The sequence below is a fragment of the Carlito syrichta genome, unplaced genomic scaffold (assembly GCF_000164805.1).
Source record: "Carlito syrichta isolate Samal-C Ts95f unplaced genomic scaffold, Tarsius_syrichta-2.0.1 Scaffold313345, whole genome shotgun sequence".
Classification (NCBI taxonomy): Eukaryota; Metazoa; Chordata; class Mammalia; order Primates; family Tarsiidae; genus Carlito; species Carlito syrichta.
The window spans coordinates 723-19,396 of record NW_007257441.1 but is presented as its reverse complement, the minus strand read 5'-3'; the positions used below and the strand labels follow the sequence as shown (position 1 = coordinate 19,396).

General features: G+C 42.2%; 1 pseudogene; it reads left to right on the top strand.

Moving 5' to 3' along the window:
* The first annotated feature begins 15,576 nt into the window (after positions 1–15,576).
* On the top strand, positions 15,577–16,977 carry LOC103272871 (annotated as a pseudogene).
* Positions 16,978–18,674: the final 1,697 nt, after the last annotated feature.

The following is an 18,674-nucleotide window of genomic DNA, read 5'->3' as shown; positions in this document are numbered from 1 at the left end:
ACCAACACTGGGGAGAGGAGAACCTATTCAGTAAATGGTGCTGGGAAAACTGGCTGACCACATGCAGAACATTAAAACAAGACCCCTATCTATCCCCATTCCAAAAAATCAACTCTAAATGGATCAAAAACTTGAACTTAAAACCTCAAAATATAGAAACCTTAGAAAACACAGGAGACACCCTTATGGAAATTGGAACCGGCAACCAATTTCTGATCAAAACTCCAAGTACCCATGTCATAAGAAATGATAGACAAGTGGCACCCATTAAACTGAGAAGCTTCTGCAAAGCCAAAGAAACCATCAAGAGAGTAGGAAGACAGCCCAAGAATGGGAAAAATACTTGACAACTGAATGTCTGACAAAGGTCTAACATCTGGGATATACAAGGAACCCACTGTGCTGAAAAGAAAAAACAAACAACCCCATTACAAAGTGGGCAAAAGATATGAATAGACAGTTCTCAAGAGAAGACATACGAGCAACCAACAGATACATGAAAAAATGTTCAGCTTCACTAGTCATTAAAGAAATGCAAGTTAAAACTACACTTAGATACCACCTAACACCTGTCAGAATGGTCATCATAAATAACTCAAAAAACAACATGCTGGAGAGGATACGGCAAAAAGGGGAGACTTCTGTACTGTTGGTGGGAGTGTAAGCTAATACAGCCTCTGTGGAAAACAGTGTGGTCCTTCCTAAAAGTTCTAAAAATTGACCTTCCATATGATCCCGCAATCCCCCTACTGGGAATATACCTGGAAGAACTCAAATCACTGTATAAAAAAGCTACCTGCACACATATGTACATCGCACCATTGTTCACAATAGCAAGAACATGGAACCAACTGTGCTGTCCATCAAAAGGGGTTTGGATAAAAAAAGTGGTACATATACACAATGGAATATTATGCAGCCATAAAGAAGAACAAAATCATGAACTTTGCAGTGACTTAGATGGACTTGGAGTCTATAATACTAGTGACCTTTCACAGAAATAAAGAACTGAATATCACATGTTCTTACTCATAAGTAGACCTTGAACAACTATTGTAATACTATAAGAAAAGAATTGGCGGTAGCAGGAAAGTGTGGGGTGGGGTGGGGGGTTGGTGGGGAGGTGGGATTGGCAGTAGTTGGAATCTTTCTGGGGAAGGGGGACACAGCTTATCAACAAGTGTACCTGCATAATGAAAATTTGTATACCTAACCCTGAATTGTATGCCACATCTTTAAAATAAAAAATTGAAAGTAAAAAAAAAAAAAAGGAATCTGGATTCGAAAAACAGATGGTTTTCAAACTAATTTCCACTTTGAAATGAATATTGAGGTTGACAATGTCCAACTGGCACTCAGGGGACATATTATAAGGTTCCTATAAAGTTTTTTTCTTTGCTTGTTTCTTTTGGCTTTGGGTTGATGTATGTGTGTGTTTTCAGGTTTGTTTTTGCGCTGTATTCTCTGTTGATTCTGTGCTCTGCTGTTCTCTTGGGAAGAGTGTGGTCATTCTTGTTTTTCTTTTCTTTTTCTGGCTAATACCTTTTTAAGTGTCTCCTATAGAGCTGATCTGGAAGCTGTAGAATCTCTTAGGGATTAAGTGTGTGGGAAGGATTTTAATTCTCCATCACTGATGAAGCTGATCTTAACTGAGTAGGAAATTTTTGGTTGAAATTGTTTATCTTTGAGGACTTTGAATATTTGGCTCCCATCCTTTCTTGCTTGTAGTGTTTCTGCAGATACGTCTGCTGTCATTCTGATTGGTTTTCCCCAGTAGGTAGTCTGACCTTTCTCTCTTGCTGCCTTTAGGATTTTTTATTTTGTGCCTACATTGTGTAGGCAAATTACTATGTGTCTAGGGGCTGGTCTTCTCATTTGATGTCTTGTGGGGGTTCTCTATAGCTCTTGACTTGGCTGGTCACATCTTTCATGAGATGGGGACAGTTTTCCTGGATTATCTCCTGGAATACTTGATTCAAATTGTTCTCCATTTTCCATTCTTCTGCTGGGATGCCACTCAGGCATAGGTTTGGTCTCTTGATATAGTTGCACATCTCTTGTAGGCTTTGTTCTTTCTTTCTGAGTCTTCTTTCTATATATTTATGCTCCTATGTTTTAACAGATCAGGTTAATTCTGTGTTCTGGTCTTTAAGTTCTGAGATTCTTTCTTCAGTTACATTAATTCTGCTTTCCATGGTTGTCATCCTGTTATTTACTTCCTGGATGAACTTTTTTTATTGCCAAAATCTCGGTTACAAGTTCTTTCAGTGTTGCAGCTTGTCTGTTTTGAGTCTTATTCACTGTTTCCATCCATTCCCTAATCCCTGTCATATTCTGGAGCCAGTCGTTGGTGATTTCCATTGTTTGGGCACCAAGGTCTAATTTTTCAGTTTTGTCTTTGTTACACTTGAAATTGCCTGTGGTCTTTCTTTCCTTTTTCCTCATTTGTGACAGATCTCTTGTTTTTCTCTTTAGTTCTGCTATTCAGTGTCGATGGGAGAAGCTTTCCCTTCTGATGTTTGCTCAGTCCTCTATTGTTCCCTGATTCAGGCTCTTAATTTGTTCTATTTTTGAAATAAGACTGTGGATGGGAAGCTTTGCTGTCTCTTGTAGTTTTTGAAAGTCAAAGTCAAATTCGTTAGGGGATGGGGTGCTAGAATTCAGATACTACTTGCAAATTACAATGCTCACCGACTGTGGCATGTGTTTCCTGAGACCCACTACCCACCACCACTCTGTACGATGATGCAAAGCAGAAACCAATGCAAAAACAATTGAACACACACACACAGACATACACACACACACACCCCAAAACAAGCTGGAATAACAAAAAAGTGAAAGAAAACAAACAATAAAAACAAAAACAAGAAAACAAAAAACAAGAAAACTGAATACACACACAAGCCTAGAACAAAATGAATGGAGAAGAAAAAAGGAATTCAGATGGAACTCTCACACATATATTGACACAAACTTTAAACTATAAAAAATAAAAATAATAAAACAGAAGAACAAAAGAGGAAAAGCAAACCAATAAAATAACAAAATTGAAAGATGAACACTCAACTATTCACATGCACACATAAACAGAAAACAACAAACAAAAGTAGAAAGAAAAAGAAAGGAAAAAAGAAAAAAAAATTTGGGGGATGAGATTAAACCATCACATACACATTCATGCACAATGGCAAAATGTTTCAAAAATAGATGAACTAACACACATACAGGCAAAAAATTTTAAAAAATTAAAAAAAATAAAAAACCCTGCTCTTTTGTGGTAGACTATGTAACTGTTGCTCTAATCTTGTTTCTCCTGCAGAGCTTTTGCCTCTTTCACTGTCTCCCAGTGTCCAGAGCAGTAAAGGGGGGGTGAGTGGAGGTGAGTGGGGCTGCAGTACTCCCCTCCCATTCTCATATGGTTAGGGAGAGCTCCTTTAGTAGGGAGGTGTGGGATTGTCTCTTTACCAGGTATGTACTTGCAGGAGGTACCCCAGCCATGTCTATCCTGGAATGGAGTTCTCCTATGGCAACTGATGTCCAGGTTCTGCCTGGGTTTGTCCCTCTCAGTCGTGGCGCAGCTCTGTGGGTCTGACTTTCAGAGAACTGCTGGGGAAGAGGGCATGGGTCAGTCCTGGACTCACCACTGATCTCTTTGGAGTTCTTCCTCATCCTTTTCTGGCCACACCCTTTTTCCTGTGACTGGATCAGGGCAGAGGGTGGGGTGCCTGGGGTTCAGCACTCGTCAGTTCCCTCCGAAGTTTGTGCTTTCAGGATATTCCCTCTGGGTCACGATCAGCCCCTGAGTAGTTGATCCACCAGTCACTGAGATCGGGTCTGCTGCTCTGTGGCAAGCAAGTTGGAGCATTTTCCTGCCCTGCCTGCAAGATGACGTGGGGTGCCTCTCTTGTCCTCTTTGGTGGGACTCTACCTCTGGCTTCCCTCTGCAGGTGCTTCTTCTAGTGCCCTGCCAGATGCTGAAGTGGTGAGGCTAAGCCTGAAGCCAGCAGTCTTCCCTGCTGCAGTAGTGAGGCAGAACCTGGGATGGTAGTCTCTTCCTGCGGTTTCTTCACAGGAAAACTTTTGTTCATTAAAAAAATGGTGCTCATCTTCTGTGACCTGGGAAGAGCCAGGGACCAAGCAGAGAATCTGCAGCACCAGTTGTTGTACCAGAGTCCTGGCCACTTGCTCTCGAGCCCCCACTAAGTCAGTCTCTCCCAACATTTTTGTCCCAGGAAAGGTTTTGTTGATTAAAAAAATAATGGCACTCGGCTTCTGTGTCCTGGAACTTGCTAGGGTGCAAGCCCAGCAACTGCAGCAACAGCCACTGCACCAGGAGAGCAGAGCCCTGGTGGCTAGCTCCTTAGCCCTCAGTCAGCCACTCACATGCCCACTCACTCACTTGCACATACACAAAATTTTCCATACACTCAGTCACTCACACTGGGACTTGCATAGTCTGACTGGCTCGGCCACCATCTTCCTATGTTTCTTCTTGTGGGATGTGTTTCTTGACTCTATGCTGGTCCTTGGTCCAGGAAATAACCACTCACCTATTCTCATGGAGATGTGACTATAGTTTTATTTACTAGAAATCAAGGCCAAATTGTTACCATACCATGGACAAATGACAACAGAGGACTTTCATAAAACCCATTTACTAGACTGTTTTTTGTGAAGGCAGAGAGTGTATTTAAGAACATTATTTTTTCTAATCTAGAAAACTCAGTGAAATTTAGAGGTAGCAGAACTCACGTATTCAAAACCGAGCTTTCCAACTACAGCAATGTCCCCATTCACAGGATGGATTTTGCTTTTCTGGGAAGCTCAGTCTGAGAGATAAATAAGGAATCTTCCTTTTTGATGCCGTCAGGTAGGAAACAATTCTAAAGAAGAGTTTTATGGGTCTGAACAGACGTTCTTTCTATTGCGATGAAAACTCTTGAAAAAAGCTTTCAATCAGAAATATTCAGAGGAAAATAACACGAGAAATTTATTGATGAATTCAAGAAGAATAGAAACATTCTGCTTTCAGACTAATGCTTTCTCTGGGTAAAACAAAAAAGCCAGGTTAAAAATAAATCTATTTGAAGACATTTCAGAAATGCGGAGACATTTCAGAGGCACAAGTCTGAGAAAAATTATTCAAGGGTGGCAGGGCAGTATTGACTTTCAAGGTCACATGTGATGTACAGGGCAGAAGCTCTTCCTCATAGTCCCAAGTTGCTTCCTGACATCTCCAGGGATTCTCGAGGAAGGCTGCCTCCACATCCATCTACCTCGTGGCATCCTGCAGAACACTCTGGAGAACCAACTTGAGGGTCTTCCTAGTTTGATGCTGCTTAGAGGATTCCACGAAATAACATATGTGGTTGGCAATGCTGTTAACAGAGAACAGGACATATGAAACCAGAAAAAGATGACAAATGAAGGCATTAAACTTATTCTGAGGCCAGAATACTAAAAACCATTGGATGCTCATGGGCAGGCCACAGAGGAGGCAGACCAGCACTGTGAGCTAGATGGTCACATACAGCCTGATCAGCTGCATCTTCTGGGAGCTATAAAGAATCCTGCACACTAAGGCCAAGCTGGACCCAGAGAGGACCACAAGTAAAAACAACGGCCATGAGCCAGTGAAGAAATTACATGCCTGACACCAAGCCTTGTCTCCTATCCCAATCAGGAAGGCACAATAATATCCTTCCAGGCTGGTCAGCAGCAGAGACTGTGCCCAGAGCGGGGCACACATGACTGCTCACATGTGTCTTGGGCAGTGGCAGCAGTACCAGATGGGCCACAGGACAGGCAGGCAGTGCTCAGTGCTGATGGCACTCAGTATGGTCAGGCCTGCAATGTAGGGAAAGACTATCACAGGTCTTAATATGCTGGGGCGCACATGGAAGGTGGTAGTTAGTTTCATCAGGAAATGTATCATTTGGCAGCAGTGCAAGAGAAGTCAGTCCCGGCCAAGTTGAGGACGTAGGTGGGGAAGGTGTTCCTTTGCATGCAGAAGCCCAGGAGCTAGAGCACAACCCTGTTTCCTGCCACTCCCATCAGGGCAATGATGAGGGTCAGCAACACTGGAATCAGGGTCTGCAAGTCACAGTGTGGTGAAAGGGTCTTCAGGAAAGTTACATTCCTTTTAATGAGTTCTGTTTCCCCAGCTGGGATGGTTGGATCCATGCTCAGATACTCTTCTCTGTTGGCCCTTGGAACACAAACATGGTTTGAGCACCAACTAACTGTATGATCTCTGATTATCTCACCCCACAATGTATGAAGTGCTGTCTCCACTTTACAGAGGAGAAAATCAGAGGCTTGTAGGGAATAAGGAACATATGAAAAGGTGGGGAGTCCTCGAATCTAGTTTCAAACCCAGTTATTGCTGACTCTAAAGTGTGGGCTCTCTCTATTGCAACAAACTCCTCTACTGACATGGGAATATTATGGCAATACCTCTAATCCACTGGTTGGGGCTATGGGCCAAGCATTACTTTGTCCTAGACTGGAAATTTTCTCTCAAGAGCAGGATTCAGAAAGATGCAGGGGTGATAATGACACTCCTAAGCTATGGGTGTTCATCTACGGATGAGAAAAAGGACTACACATTAGTAAAGGGAGAATGTGCATATTTGCTAGAAAAGATGTGAGAATGACTCTACTGGGGACTAGGCATGGTTCAATGTCTCAGCATTGAACACAGGAACATCTTTCACATCTCCAGTGGCTAGTTCTGTGTGAGGTACATGGTGTTCTCAGTTAACATTTATTCAATAAGTGAATGCATGCATGCATGAGGAACCTAATGGTAGTGTCTGATTTGGGTTAAATAAAAAACGAGAATGAAAACGCAAAGGCATTATAACACACATGTGTAATCATAATTCTGTTGGTGGACAGTTATATGTGTGTTAAGAAGAATTACTTAAGTGTGTTGAAACAACTGAAGTTGACCCTGATGAGCCTTTGACTAAAAGACTAGTATGGCTTTCTGAGCATCTAGAAAAATTTTGGCTCAAGGTACAGTGGTAGGGCATCGGCCTGAAATGAATTGCTCATCCAGTATAGAGAAGGAAGGAGGAAGTGATGGTGAGGTCTGAGTGCCACTGAAGGAGGTGTCTGAAGCATGAAAATATCTATGGAGGACCTAAGCGGTGTGTGGAGTATGTACAATATACACCTACTTTATGCCCTCTCCTGGGAGATCTTTGGTACAATTTCTTTAGTTGATTAAAGCTTTTTTTAAACTTATAAATTTTTTATTTTAAAATTGTGGGGTAAAATTCAGGGTTAGGTCAGCATTGAGGAGGAAGAAGGAAGTGAAGGTGAAGTCTGAGTGCAACTGAAGGAGTTGTTTGAAGCATGAAAACATCTATGGAGGACTGCTAAGTGGTGTGTGGAGTGTGTACGATATACACCTTCTTTATGCCCTCTCCCAGGAGATCTTTGGTAGATTTTCCTTTGCTGATTAAAACTTTTATGTAAGAAGAGTCCATGTGGGGATATAGAAAAAGTGCAGAGCTTGGAATGTAAAGAGAGGTGTCCATGCAGATTTCCACTGAGAAAGAGGAGCGACTCCCATCTGGGTGGTAGTAGCAGCTAATTAAGAGCTTGTTAGGTATGATATTTTTAAATCCCCTCTCAAATCTATGCATAAGAATTGATATTTTTTCCACTTTACAGAGGATTGATAGAAGCACAAAAAAGATGCATGGTTATCCCATGGTCTGTCGCAATGCTGTCGAACCCAGCCATGCTGCCTCAGTGTTCCCCTTTTTGACCACCCTGTTGGACTCAGCACCACTGTGTGCTGATTATACATAATAGAGGAGGAAAACAGAGGTGAAATTTCTCATGTTAAATCCAAGTTGGCAGTCTAAACTGAGGATTGAAAACAAGCCTAAACTAAGCAAACTTCAGAGAGAAAGAGGGGCTGATAACATAGATAAGAAAAGAGAGTTGGTGGATAACCAATGATCTACAAATAGTAAAACCAGTAGCCATTTTCTGCCTCACAAAGGCAGCCTTCACTGTGGAATCTTGAGGACTCATTGGAGCAGGAGGCCTCCAGGGGGGAATGAGATGCATCCTTCTGCTGTGGTACAGAGAGGCATCAGGAGTGAGTGCAACCATTGTGAGCACTCTTAGAAAAGTTCCCACAACATCAGTTGGCCAGAACAGAAAACCAGCACCCATACTATCCCCACTCAGGGCTCCTAATGCTTAGTGTGTTTATATTTAGGGTGATATGTATTGCTTCCTTCTATATCCTGAAGTCCCTTAAGTACAAAATCATGCCTGTTTTTCTTACTACAGTATTGCCAACATATAGCGTGTGTTCCTTAAAGGTGACCTATTGCGAAATCCTCATTTAACATAGACAGAGACTGAGGTCAAAGTCTCTATCTATGTCAAAGGCTTTTCCTGAGATCATGCTGTGGAGACCAGACCAACATCTGGAGTTCTGCTCAAGTCTTTCCCACTGTTCTCTGCCAAATCATTATGATTCATGTGGACCAGCCAACAGATACATGAGAAAATGTTCAGCCTCACTAGTCATCGAAGAAGTACAAATTAAAACTACATTGAGATACCATCTAACTCCAGTAAGAATGGCCATCATCAATAACTCAAAAAATAACAGATCCTGGAGAGGATGTGATGAAAAGGGAACACTTCTACACTGTTGGTGGGAGTGTAAACTAGTACAGCCTCTGTGGAAAACAGTGTGGCAACTCCTAAAAAGTCTAAAAATTGACCTTCCATATGACCCTGCAATCCCCCTACTGGAAATATACCCAGAATAACTCAAGTCACTCTATAAAAAAGATACCTATACACGTATGTTTATTGCAGCATTGTTCCCAATCGCAAGACTAAGGAACCGACTGTGCTACCCATCATAAGGGGACTGGAGAAAAAATGTGGTACATATACACAATGGAATATTATTCAGCCATAAATAAGAACAAAATCATGAACTTCGCAGCAACCTGTATGGGTTTAGAGTCTATAATACTGAGTGATCTCTCACAGAAACAAAGAGCCGAGTATCACATGTTCTCACTCATAAGTGGACCTTGAACAACTATCGTACTATAAGAAAAGAATTGACAGTAGCGGGAAACTGTAGGGGTTTGGGGGGACGGGGAGGTGGGATTGGCAGTAGAAGGAATCTGCCTGGGGAGGGGGGCACACCTCATCAACAAGGGTACCTGCACAATGAATATTTGTATACCTAATCCTGAATTGTACCCCACAATTTTAAAATTTAAAGGTGAAAAAAAAAAAAGGAAAGAAACTCACAGTTCCGGGAATGGCCACAAGAGGGAGAAGTATTTGTTTACTTTATCTATCTATCTATCTATCTATCTATCGATCTATCTATCTATCTATCTATCTATTCCTTTTCAATACATACTTGTCTGAATGTGTCTCCTGTTATGACTTCTCCTTTTTTTAAATTCCCTTTTTTGGTGTATGAGTATTTTTGAGGGTAAGTGTACTTTTGTTTTGTTTCGTTTATCCCTTACTTAGTTTGCTTGTTTGTTTCCCTTCTTCTTTCTTAGTCTTCCTTTCTTCTTCCTTCTTTCGTCTCTCTTCTTTTCCTTTCTCTTATCTTATTTTGGTTTCAGGGAGTATATATATGCTCCCACCACATGGATGTATATAGTGGTGGGAAGTGGGCTCCAGGGGACTAACACCACAGTTAGCAGATATTGTGATCTGCAGGTAGTTTCTGAACTGTCTCTCCCCCCATTACACCTTAATCTAAACTGCAAAGAGAGCACAGCCCTCCACCCTCATCCTGGCTTCAAAATTGAACAAATCAAGAGGCTCCACCTGAGAAAAAATTGGGGATTGAGCAAACAGAAGTGAATACTATTCCCCCTCTCACTGAGCAATGGAATTAAAGATAAAATAAAAAGGTGTGTGGTGGGGAAATCTGCCACAAATGAAGAAGAATTAATAGAAGAACACAGGAACACCCCAGACCTTTGGAAAGACAATGCCGTTGAATACAGGCTTTGGAATTCAAACAATGAAGAGTCCCTAGAATGACTGGACACAAACTACAAATCTAGATGTCAATATAGTGATGGAGAGGATGAATAGAAACAAAGAAAGGCAAGAAGAAAAAAATGAAACAACTGATAACCAATATGATGTTGATAATGAATACAGTAAGTAAAATAAATAACAAACAGACAAGCATGGAAACAGAATTAACCAAGCAGAAGAACAAATGTCAACACTTGACGATCAAAATATGGAACTAACCAAATCTGTAAAAAACATAGAAAGGAAGCTTAAAAAGATGGAACAAAGCCTTCACAATATGTGAGATATGCTAAGAGACCAAAATATATGCCTTACAGAGAAAAGGTGAATGAGAACACCCTGGAATAGAAATTTCCTTAGATGACCCATGGAAATCTCCTGCATATCATCAGAGATGTGAACATCCAAATACAAGAGATTCAGAGAAACCCTGCAAACCATGAAATGAGTAGACCAACTCCTAGACACATAGTAATTCTCTTACACAAAGTAGGTATACAGTAAAAGGCCTAAAGGCAGCAAGAGAGAAATGTCAGATTACCTACTGGGGAAGACTAATAAGAATAGCAGCAGACTTATCTACAGAAACACTATAGGGTTGTTAGTGAGGTATTTAAGTCCTTAGCTATGATAGTGTTAGAGTTAATATCTTCAAGGTTCTCAGAGATAAACAACTCTAACTTCCTACCCAGCTAAGTTAAGCTTCATCATTGATGGAGAATTAAAATCCTTCCCAGACACTCAATCCCTTAGAGTTTATGTTGCTTCCAGACCAGGTCCACAAGAGCTGCTTAAGAAGGCACAGAAAACAAAAGAATGCCCATGCTCTTTTCAAGAATGCAAGAACATAAAGAATCTACACAAAGAGCATTGTGACTGCAAAAATTTAAAATACCCATATATCAAACCCCCAATTAAAAACAACCACCAAGAAACAAATAAACAAACAAACAACCACAAAATATATAAGAGACTCATGACAGGGATAAACTCTCATATCTCAATATTCAGCATGAACTTAAATGGACTAAATGTACCACTGAAAAGACATAAAATGGCAAATTGGATAAAAAACATGACCCCCAAATATATTCTCTCCAGGAAGCACATCTCACTATAAAGGACCCTCACAGATCCAAAATTAGAGGATGAAAAACATATTTTCAGGCAAATGGAACACAAAAGAAGGCAGAAGGCAGAACTTAATGTCAGATAAAACAACATTTAAGCTATTAAAAATGTAAAAAGATACAGAAGGACACTACATAATGGTAAAAGTTTCAATCCTTTAACAAGAAATATCCATTCTAAATATATATGTTCTACACAGTATACCAGCTTTTATTTTTTCTATTATTTATTTATTTGAGTTGGAGTCTCACTCTGTCACCCATACTGGAATGCAGTGGCTGCTCCTGGCCACTGCAGCCTTGACCTGCTGGGCTCCGGTGATCCTTCTGCTTCAGTCTTCCAAATAGCTGGAACTACAGGCGCGCACTACCACGCCCGGCTAATTTTTGATTTATTGTAGAGATGAGGTCTTGCCAAGTTGCCCAGGCAGGTCTCGAACCTGTGGGCTCAGGCAATCCACTCACCTCGGTCTCCCAAAGCATGGGATTACAGGCTGAACCACCAAACCCGGCATACCACCTTTTATAAAGCAGCTACAATGTCAAATAAAAAGATATTGACTCTAACACTGGGAACATAAATACCCAACTAACAACCTTATATATATCATGGAGGCAAAAAATCCACAAGGAGATCCAGAACCTCAACTTGACACTTGATCAAATGGACTTAATAGATACCTACAGAACACTCCACTCAACATCCATAGAATATAGGTTCTACTCATCACCACATGAAACCTACTCTAAGATCCACCAAATTCTTGGCCATAAATCAAGCATAAGTGAATTTCATAAGAACAAAATACTGCCATGTGCCTTCTCAGATCACATTGGAATAAAAACAAATATCACCACCAACAAAATTCCCCCCAAACCTGCAAAGTCATGAACACTAAACAGCATGATGCTGAACAACTCCTGAGTCAACACAGAAATCAAAACAGTAACTTAAAAATTCCTGGAAACAAAAGAAAATAAAGACACATCTTACCAAAACCTCTGGAATGCCACAAAATCAGCATTAGGAGGTGAATTTATATCTATATGAACACACATCTAGAAGATAGAAAGATCACAAGTAAACAGCTTAGCAAATCACCTAAGCAAGCTGGAAAGGCAAGACCACCCTAACTCTAATTTGAGCAGAAAAGTCTAGCTCACCAATGTAAAAGCCCAAATATGGGACATAGAAGACAAAAATAACATAGAAAAAAATCAATAAAGCCAAAAGCTTGTTCTTTGAAAGGATAAACAAGATTAGAGGACCAATAGCCAGATTGACCAAGAAAAAGAGAAAAAACCCAAATAAACACTTCAGAAATGCAGAAGATCAAGTCACAACTGACCATGAAGAAATACAAAAGATTATCAGAGATTACTATGCACACCTGTATGGAAATAAACTCGAAAATCTAAATGAAAAGGAGGACCTTTTGACATCACACAACCTCCAAAGTTTGAAACAAGAAGAAACTGAGACCCTAAATAGATGAATAACAACCCAGGAAATTGACTATCTACACAAGAAAACTACTTTAAAAAAAAAAAGCCTGGGACCAGATGGTTTTCCAGTGGAATTCTGCAAAACATACAAGGAGGAGCTGATACCAATCTCACTGAAAATATTCCAGGCAATCAAGGAAGACTAAACTCTCCACAAATCATTTTATGATGCTAACGTCACGCTGATACCCAAACTGGGCAAAGACCCAACAAAGAAAGAGATCTGCAGTCCAGTATTCCTGACAAACATAGATGCAAAAATTCTCAGGATTCTAACAAATCAGATCCAATGACACATCTTAAATATTAGCCACCATGAGCAAGTACTCTTTATCCCTGGGACACAGGGCTATTTAACATCCACAAGACTAAATATGCAATTAAATATATCAGCAGATGTAAAAACAAGATTCACATGATTATATCATTTAATACAGAAAAGGCTTTTTGACAAAATCCAGCATCCCATTTGATAAAAACCCTTGAACATGTAGGTATAGAAGAAATATACTTCAGAATAGTCAAAGCCATTTGTGATAAACGCACAGTCAACATATTAGTAAATGAACAGAAATTGGAAGCATTTCCCCTGAAAAACGGAATAAGACAAAGTTACCCACTCACCCCTCCTGCTCAGCATAGTGTTGGAAATCCTAGTTAGAGCATTCACAGAAGAGAAGGATATCAATGGTATCCAAGTAAGAAAAGAGAAAGTTATCTCTCTTTGTGGATGATATGATCTTATACCTGGAAAACCCAAGGGAATCCAACAAAAATCTCCTTGCACTGAGAAATGATTTTGGCACAGTCTCAGGGAATAAATTCAATGTCTAAAAGACAATTGCATTTTTATACACCAACAACAAACAGGCAGCAGACCAAATAAAAAGTACAATCCCATTCACAAAAGTCACACATACACACAAAAAGAAATACATTGACATTTCCTAACCAAAGAAGTGAAAGACCTTTACAATGAAAACTACAAAACAATGCTCAAGGAAATAAGAGAAGACACAAACAAATGGAAAAATATTCCATGTTTGTGGATTGGGAGAATAAACATTGTTAAGATATCCATCCTACCCAAGGCAATCTACAGATTCAACTCGCTACCCATTAAATTACCATCCTCAATCTTCTCAGACCTGGAAAAATCAACACGGACATTCATATGGAAACATAAATGATCATGAGTTGCCAGAATAATCCTCAGCAAAAGAAACAAAGTGGGAGGTATCACACTCCGCGTCTTTAAATTTATTATGAGTCTCCAATAATCAAAACAGCTTGGTATTAGTACAAGAACAGGCATATAGACCAGTGGAAAAGAATAGAGATTCTGGAAGCAACACCTCAATTTCTCAACCAACTCATCTTTGACAAAGCCTCCACCAACTACCACTGGGGAGGAGGAATTTATGCAGTAAATGGTGCTGGAAAAACTGGCTGACCTCATGCAGAAGAATGAAGCAGGACCCTTACCTATCACCGTACACAAAAATCATCTCCAGATGGATCAAAGAACTAAACGTAAAACCTCAAACCATAAGAACCTTAGAAAATGTATCCGGCACCCTTATGGAAATTGGAATAGATAACCAATTCCTGATCAAAATCCCAAATACTCATACCATAAAGATAAGATGGACAAGTGGGATCTCATCAAACTGAGAAACTGCTGCAAAGCCAATGAAACCATCAAGAGAGCAGGGAGATAGCTCACAGAATGGGAAAAATATTTACTAACTGGATATCTGATAAAGCCCTCCTCACATCTAAAAGGAAAAAACCAACAGCCCCTTTAAAAAATGGGCTAAAGAAGTGAATAGACACTTCTCAAAAGAAGATACATGAGCAGCCAACAGGCACATGAAAAAATGGTCAGCCTCACTAATCATCCGAGAAATGCAAACCAAAACTACATTGATGTACCACTTAACTCAAAAAACAACAGATGCTGGCGAGGATGCGGAGTAAAGCAAATGCTTCTACACTGTTGATGCTAGTGTAAACTAGTTCAACCTCTATGAAAAACAGTGTGGCAATGGCTAAGAGAACTAGAAATTAACCTTCCAGATGACGCATCGATCCCCCTTTTGGGTATATATGCAGAGGAACTGAAATCATTCTACAAAAAAGCTACCTGCACATGCATTTGTATTGCAGCACTCCTCACAATAGCAAAATCATGAAGCCGACAATACTGCTCATCGGAACTGAACTGTCTAAAAAGAAAGTGGTACATGGACGCCATAGAATCTTACACAACCAAAAAGAAGGACGCATTTATGGACTTCACAGCAACTTGGATGGATTTGGAGTCTATCAGCACAGTGATCTCTCACAGAAACAAAGAACTGAGTACTCTATGTTCTCACTCATCAGTTGACCCTGAATACTTATCATATTACTACAAAAAAGGGATTTGTAACAGTGAGACAAGCCAGGGGTACTGCAGGGGCACATAGCATCAATAAGGGTGCGTGATCCCAATCCAGGCAAAGTGAGGTCCAGTGGGAGGCCCAAAACTACACCTGTACCTAGACCACTTATATATTAAATCCTGACTTGTACCAAACTTTTTTTTGCCACTTCTTGCTTTTCTGAAGTTTTAATTTTTAAACATGTGGGATACAATTCAGGGATAGGTATAAAAATGTTCAATATGCAGGTACCCTTGTTGATGAGGTGTGTTCCCCACTCCACTGACAGTTTCCCAACACTGCCAATTTCACCCCTGTCCTCCCCTGGCAGTTTCCCATTACTGCCATTCCATTTCATATAGTATTAAAATAGTTTTCTCCCCTGTCCGCCCACTTGTGCCGCCTCCTGCCGCGTCTGGGCCCGTTGCCCATGTGGAAACACAACCAGCATGTCCAACAAAGTGCCCTACAAAGTCACTGATATCAGCCTGGCCGCCTGGGGACACAAGGCCCTGGGCATTGCAGAGAATGAGATGCCCAGCCTGATGTGAATGTGAGAGTTATACTAGCCCTCCAAGCCATTGAAGGGTGCCCACATTGCTGGTTGCTTGCACATGACTGTGGAGACTGCTGTCCTCATGGAGACCCTTGTTGTCCTGGGTGCTGAGGTGCAGTGGTCCAGCTACGTCAACTTCCCTACCCAGGACCATGCAGCAACTGCCATTGCCAAGGCTGGCATTCCAGTGGAAGGGCAAAATGGATGAAGAGTACCTGTGGTGCATCGAGCAGACAATGCACCTCAAGGATGGGCCCCTCAACATGATTCTGGATGATGGTGGTGCCCTCACAAACCTTATCCACACAAAGTACCCACAACTTCTGTCAGGCATTCAAGGCATCTCTGAGGAGACCACGACTGGGGTCCACAACCTAGATGATGGCCAATGGGATCCTGAAGGTACCTGCTATCAACATCAATGACTCCATCACCAAGAGCAAGTTTGACAACCTCTGTGGCTACTGGGAGTCCCTCATAGATGGCATCAAGTGGGCCACAGATGTGGTGATTGCTGGCAAGGTGGCGGTGGTAGCGGGATATGGTGATGAAGGCAAGGCCTGTGCCCAGGCCCTGCGGGGTTTTGGAGCCCATATCATCATCACTGAGATCCACCCCATCAATGCACTGCAGGGTGCTAGGGAGGGCTATGAGTTGACCACCATGGATGAGGGCTGTCAGGAGGGCAATATCTTTGCTACTACCACAGGCTGTGTTGACATCATCCTTGCTGTCACTTTGAGCAGATGAAGGATGACTCCATTGTGTGTAACAATGGACACTTCAATGTGGAGATTGATGTCAGGTGGCTCAATGAGAATGCTGTGGAGAAAGTGAACATCAAACTCCAGGTGAACTGCTACCAGCTGAAGAATGGGCACCACACATCCTACTGACTAAGGGCCATCTGGTCAACCTGGGTTGTGCCATGGGCCACCCCAACTTAGTGATGAGTAACTCCTTTATGAACCAGGTGATGGCGCAGATTGAACTGTGGACTCATCCAGACAAGTACCCCTTTGGGATTCACTTCCTGCCCAAGAAGCTGGATGAGGCAGTGACTGAAGCTCACCTCGGCAAGCTGAATGTGAAGCTGACCAAGTTGACTGAGGAACAGGCCCAGTACCTGGGCATGTCCTGTGATTGCTCCTTCAAGCCTGACCACTACCACTACTGAGAGACAGGTCTGTCCTTCACATTTCAGCTGCTGTCCTTGTTCAGGCTTCGTCTCCTCCCCAGAGCAAATGGCACCAACTTTATGATTGGTTTGTCAGTGTCCCCTATCGACTCCCTGGGGCTGGTAATTCAGTTTTTGGCCTCTGCTGTGTCCTTCCTACTGTTGCAGGTGTGGCAAGGAGAACTGAGAGGCCCTGGTTGCGATGGAGGTACAAGGGAACTATGAGCTCAGTGGTCTTGGAACTGCTCCTCGAGTCAGTCCTTCCTTAGGCCGGAAGTTGGTGATGATGGTCATTCACAAAGCCTGTGTACTGTACCACTGAAGCATCTACCTGGCCTACGGACTTACACCCATGTGCTTGGTTTACAGGTTCAGTGGTTCCTCAGCCCATAACAGATGATAAGGAGTGATACTGAAGGGTAAGGAGGAATTGTTGGAGCTTGAGTGATCCAGACAGCCTGCCTTAGTGCTGGGCCTTCTCTTAAACCCTGTAACAATGAGGTTGGTACTTACAGTTCCTATTTTACAGGGATTGGAGTAGACTGTTAAGGTACAACTGGGAAAGGACAAGAGAAGTGACAGCCAGAGGTTGAGAGGGGCCAGAAAAATGTAAAAGCAGACATAGCTCTGACACCACTTTGAACATGATGGTTCCCATCACAACCCTGGGTCAAAAAGAGTCATTTGGTTTATAATGCTAAAAAAAAGCAGAAGGCAGGTCAATAAAAATTTTGGTGGGGCAGCTCGATCTGTGAGACCCTCCACAGAGGAGAACACAAAGAGACTCTGGTTCTTTCCCCGGAGGCTGTAGATCCCATCATTGGCAGCCTGCTCTTCACATGGAGCTCGGCTGTAGACTTTGCTGAGGCATCACCATAATCTGGGCAGCTACTGTGGCTGCCACCACCACCGCTGCAGCTGTGGCCGCGGCAGCCATTCCACATCACACGGCCAGTGCCTGAGGCGAGCCACAGCTGCTGCTGCTGCCACTGCTGCAGAGGCAACAATTACACATCACACCTCCTGTGCCTGAGGTGAGCTGCTGCTGCTGCTGCTGCCACTGCCACTGCAGAGGCAGCCATTCCACATCGCATCGCCAGTGCCTGAGGCAAGCCACAGCCGCTGCTGCCGAGGTAGTCATTACCCATCACATGGCCTGTGCCTGAGGTGATCCACGACTTCAGACCTTGAAACCCCTGCGAGCAAGATCTGCTGAGGTCTACTACCACCGTGGCATCCTGCCAGGCCAGGTCTCCTCCTGTGTGCCTTGAGGCAACGTCTCCCTCCCCTTAGGGGCAGCGAGCAGCTGCCATAAAGACCATCTGGAGTGATGGGATAGCACCACCTGCTGGCGATTCAAGGTAACAGCACTGAAAGGGGAAAAACGGAAGCCTGACAGACACAGGCCAGATCTGAGTGGTGAGCGGGGCAGTGGGGAACTGAGTGATGATCTGAACTGCCCTTCACAGCAGGTCAGAGGCAACTGACCCTAACTGTGAAAAAACTTAGCAGCCTGAAAAGACAGCTAGAAATCAAAGCTGAAAGGACATTTGACTTAAACTAAAAGTCTCAGAGTGTGCTTGATTGGTTCTGTTATTCTACTGACTTGATTCTATTCCTTCTGTTTTGTCCCCCCCTTTTTTTCTCCCTCTTTTCTTCTCTCTGTAAACCATATCTTTGTATAGAGGAATAGCACACCAATAAGGAGGTTGGTAAGCTTGTATGTTAGCAACATTGTATGTTTTAGTTTTTTTTGGTATGGGAGTTGGTTAGTTTGCAGCCCTGGTCTATTATTTTTATATGTTTCAATTTTT